Below are 5226 nucleotides of genomic sequence, written 5' to 3' on the forward strand. Positions count from 1 at the left end.
AGCACACGCCAATTCTGAAAAACAGCTCCTTTTGCTGCTTCCACTCATTAGCAAACCTAGAGAAATATTTACCTTAATTTACATTTAGATTAGATTTTTCCTGTCTAATAACTTCACAGCTACAATGACGTCACGGTTAAAGTGCCAGTTCATAATGTTTTGTTTATTTTATTTTATTTTTAGAAGGATATCGGGGAAGATTCATGCTTAACGATTTGCAATGGTGTCTATTTTGAGCATGTCATTATAGGCAATCTTTAGTTTTTTGTTTTAAACATCATCAGTTTAAAAAAATAGCATATGTACAAGCTCAGCTATACAGTATATCGTATGATGTAGTATATTGGGCTTAAGTGGTTAAGGCCTATTTTTATACTTGACGGTATCACAATGTGAACATTGACGATCTATATTGCATTGTGACACGTTGTGAACTTGTAGAGAGCTCCTCTGATCAAAGATCAAAAGTTGCAAACTGGCACTTTAACATTGAATTCATCCAGCAGCAGCCATTTCTGAATTTTCTGTCCAAATCCAATAAACTTTCCGAGGTATTTCCTCATAAATGAGTGAGGTGCAGTACAGTGAGAGCTCTAAAACTCTATTATCAATATTTGTTACTTCCATACAGTGATGGAAGCCTTCAGAGCATGGCATCCTTTAGGACAGTGTTCCCAAACACTGGATCGGGACCCATTTGTGGGTCATGGACCAATTTTTATGGATCTGTTTGTTTGGTTTCCTGCATTTAGTTTTTCATTATTATTGCTTCAAAACATTTTCAAAAAACATTCCCAAAAATTCACAGATTTTTTTCAGGAATTTTGAGAAGAAATCAAATAAATTCCATATATTAGAAAACAAATGTTTAAGAAGTCGTGAAAATTGCTGATCTACAAGCTCACGACGCTGCGCGAAGCGACGCATTCTAACCTTGTAGATATGCTATTTTCATTAGTTTCGGTCCCGGCCGGGTAGTTTGGGTCCCTTGAGGTTTACGATTCCCTCTTTGCGGTCCGATTCCTGCCACGACAGTTCCCTTCAACATTTTAGACCAGCTCTGACATTGTGTTTAACCGGTTCCGGAAACGGTTGCAAATGTGATGGAACTGATTCCGGTTCCACAGACTACTTTCGAGCACAGCACACTTGTGATTGACTGTCGCTCTGTCTCGCCAATCGGCAACGGCAAAGTAGATGTTTTTTCTCAACTTTTACACTTTGCTGTGTTTCTGCCTTGTGTCGCCGTGGCAGTCGCTCCCCTCCATAGAAAATGCATTGGACCTCACTGCTTCTGCAGATGGTTTAAATGAAATAGCGCTGCTGGTGTGAATTCAGTATGAGGGAGGAAGAAAGCAATATAGGCACCAAACTAGCGCTGTGAACGTATTAACTAATTTGTGTGTGTGTGTGTGTGTGTGTGTGTGTGTGTGTGTGTGTGTGTGTGTGTGTGTGTGTGTGTGTGTGTGTGTGTGTGTGTGTGTGTGTGTGTGTGTGTGTGTGTGTGTGTGTGTGTGTGTGTGTGTGTGTGTGTGTGTGTGTGTGTGTGTGTGTGTGTGTGTGTGTGTGTGTGTGTGTCCTACTAGACCTGGCTTTGGGAGCAGAGATTTGGCCTCATGCACTTTCAAGGTTAAAGGGAAAATGTAAATAGTTTTGCCCTAGTCAAGTCACTTTAATTGTATAAGGGTGTCTGGAACCGTGTGGAATCATTGATCATCTCTCAATCGCCACCAACATCACAGCCATGTGTAGATGGAATACCAAGTTTCATGGATCAAATAGTTTGGCTTCTTTTTCTCAACCTTCATTTCTTCATCTGATGCTAAATTAAAAGTCTATATTCATAAAATGATTCCAAAGGTTCCAGACACCCTGGAGACCGGGAATGAAGCAGCCTAATATGCAAGTAAAAAAACCACTGAAAAATCAAGATTGTGTTTCACTGTTAATACTGTGCACACAAGGAATGTTTTTAATGTCACCAATCTCTTGTTGTTTCATCAAGTGTGTTTCTATAGAAGAGATGTATTGGGGAGGGGGGATCACTAGGATTTAATTTGAACTATTTCATTTTTTTTTTCTGTATTTACATTATTTTGACATTATTTGATGAATTGAGGCCTGTCCATGTTTTACCAATATTAATCCCTCTGTATTTGCACAAGCGTTTGAGGCCAGCTCATGATGCCATATTAATATAAATGTATGGAGTTTGATATTATTTTGTGTCAGCACTGTAACCTGTGGAGACTGAAGGGGCTTCATGTGAAACTGTAACAGGCATTTAAAAGAAATATATTTATTTTGGCCAAAACAGAAATGCAAAGCATCAAATTATAAATGAAATGCTTTCATTTAGGGCTACATATAGAGTTGCACTATTATCCAGAAAAGAAGAAAAAAATCAGTTGAACCAGTAAGATTCAGGCTTTCACTGGAGGTTAATGGAAGCCATAGAGTAAAACAGAGTTACGACATTGAGTGGGCAGAAAACACCCCAGTCACGTGGTTCATGTACTCTCATGAGCCCATAGACTCCAATGCATTCAGAAAACTTCCGGTTGTCCCTTTTATAGAAGTCTATGTAGAAGAGCCTGGCCCCATGAAGTTAACGGAGTTGTCGTAACTCTGTCTTATACTCTATGGCTCTGGTTTGAACCAGTTCTCATGACACTTTCTATGTAATCATTTGGACATAGAAATCTGCTGCCAACTGTACAAACACCGTCCAACCATAGAAACATCTTTACTTTTATTGCACTAGTTCTCTAAACATGTATTTGTCTTGACTGCTTCTATTTAATTTTCTATGTATTGTCTCATCAAGATCTTTTGAAATGATTCTATTCTAATGTTGACGCACAACAAAACCTGTGAGCTTCCTTATAAAGTACTGTGTTGAAGGACTGCTAATCTGGCTTGTTTTGATGAAAGTTTCTAATCTAGTGTATGGTACTGCTGTCTTGATCATTAATATTGTGCATAAAAGAGCATACTCTCTTGATTGTGTTCAATGTTTTTTATATTTTGATTCTATTTGTATATGTTTCATGATTGCATTTTATTTTTCAAAACATTTAGAAAATGTATTTGCAAATACCCAATCTACAAGGTCACATTGTGATCTTGTAGATCAGTCATCGTCCAATATTCATTTTGAAAAAAATGTTTGGTTAAAGAGAGGAATCTCATCATAGAGTAATAGTTTTTACGGGGCTCGACTCACTCTGGGAGTAAGACCCCTGAGGTAATACTCTGTATTAGCCCTGGTTTGGACCTTGGTAAGGAACAGGCATAGGAAACAATAGAAATGTTGCAGGAGCGGGTGTTTATTATATATTTTTAAATGGCCATGCAAGCCAGAATGGGAAGTCAAAAAAGGAACAAATGGGTCACTCAAAATCCCACAATGTCTGCAATTAACGCATGTAGTGCACGTACATAGTGTATGTGCGCTACTCACACCTTGATATGCAGAGAATGTCATTTTGAGCTATGTTTTGAGCTTGGAAGGTTTAGTTGGTTATTTGTAGATATAGAGTTTGATTATTACGGAACAATATTAAAGAGACACTTCACGGCAAACATTTCTACATTTCATCATGCTTTAAGTAGCATGTGACATGTCAAACTAGGGGTTTTTCGTGATTCTGAATCCATTCCAAGCACGAAAAACACTCCAATTCCACATTCCAAGCATTAGTTTTGCATGGAAAACACTCCTTGGCCTAAAAACAGCCAAAGCCAAGTGGCTATGGCCAAATTTAGGCCAAGGAGTGTTTTTCGTGCAAAACGAATGCTTGGAATGGATGAAAACCCCCTATTTTGACGTCTACTTAAAGTATGATGACATTTTTCCTTAGGCTATTGTTTGTCTATGGTGTTCGTGATGTTTACGGCAGAGCAGACCTCTCATTCTGTGGACCTTAATGACCAAGTGAATCTATTCACTTGGTCATTAAAACACAAATATCACATCACAGGTTAATTTCTATTCCTTGGCCCAATCCCAATCCGCTCCCTTGCTGACTCAATGAGCCCTCACTGACTTCTGCGTGTTCATGTGAAGTCTGCGAGGGCTTGAGGGGTGTCCCATTTGAAATCGGTAAGTCAGTGAGGGCTCAGTCCCTCCCCTTTATTGCTAAAGTCAGCATCGATGCTGACTTTGGCAAAGAAATTACCCATAGTCCAGGGGAATGAGGTGGATCCTCCGAACGTCAATCATTATTAAGTATGCAAATTAGTTCTGTATCCCGGTTAGAATGTCAACAAACAGAATATAGTGCTTTCTTACTGTTCTCAAAGGGAGACAGAATGGAAGGATAGGCTATATATTTAATAAGTTGGGAAACATGATGAGAAATGACTAATGAGCTAAATAAAATAATATGGACATGAAATGTATAATGCATATTACAACCCCTATCACACAGGAAAGTGTATTTATGAAACTAATAATAAAATGTTCAGCTTAAATACTAAAATAGACATGATAGACAGGCATGCAGGCACTAGCAAAAGATTTGTATACATTTGAAACTTTTTTAAATTATTATGCATAATGAGTACTTTATATTTGTGGTACTTGTTTAAAGGACCACTTCACCACTTTTCAACCTATCTTCATATAATAGGTCCTCACTAATAATCATGAAAAAATGGCACGATTTTTTTCTACTCAGTCTGTGTCTCATAGGACAGCTGTGGGCAGTTTAGAAACCGTCTTCCAGAGACATCATCATTAGGCATATTTTTTTTACAAAAATATTTAGATTTTCATTATCGTGAGAACGATGGCTTCCATTTTCGCATTGCAACTTTTCAGGACCTGAGTAGAAAAAGAATTGCACCATTGTTTCATGATTATTAGTGAGGATTATATGAACATTGAAACGTTGAAAAGTGGTCCTTTAAGTAAAATATCATGACACAATTAATTATAATTAAGTAAGCTCTTTGAAGAAATTATATATATATATATATATATATATATATATATACGCACGCGCGCGCGCACACACACGTCACACACATGGCACATGACACTGACATAAGACATACAAAATGATAATGCAAATAATCTGTTTGCTTTAGAATTGAATGGACTTAAAACATAGATTATAGTCCTTGGTAGCACAGGTTTACTTTTTGAGAATTTACACAATCATAATGATGATGACAACTAAATATGTTGAATGTGCGGCATGGATGTACAGTATTTATTTC

General features: G+C 37.5%; 1 protein-coding gene across 3 annotated transcripts in view; it reads left to right on the top strand.

Moving 5' to 3' along the window:
* The window catches only part of pdxdc1 (pyridoxal-dependent decarboxylase domain containing 1), a 29346-nt gene extending 26344 nt beyond the window's left edge, over positions 1 to 3002 (top strand). For 2 of the 3 annotated variants that reach the window (XM_080776046.1, XM_080776047.1), the window contains one exon: positions 1 to 3002. This exon is cut by the window's left edge and continues 281 nt beyond it. The gene's annotated coding sequence lies outside the window, so the exon portion shown is untranslated. The other variant, XR_013964884.1, reaches the window with a different exon arrangement.
* Positions 3003 to 5226: the final 2224 nt, after the last annotated feature.

This window comes from Protomyctophum bolini, assembly GCF_963924005.1.
Source record: "Protomyctophum bolini genome assembly, chromosome: 11".
NCBI lineage: Eukaryota > Metazoa > Chordata > Actinopteri > Myctophiformes > Myctophidae > Protomyctophum > Protomyctophum bolini.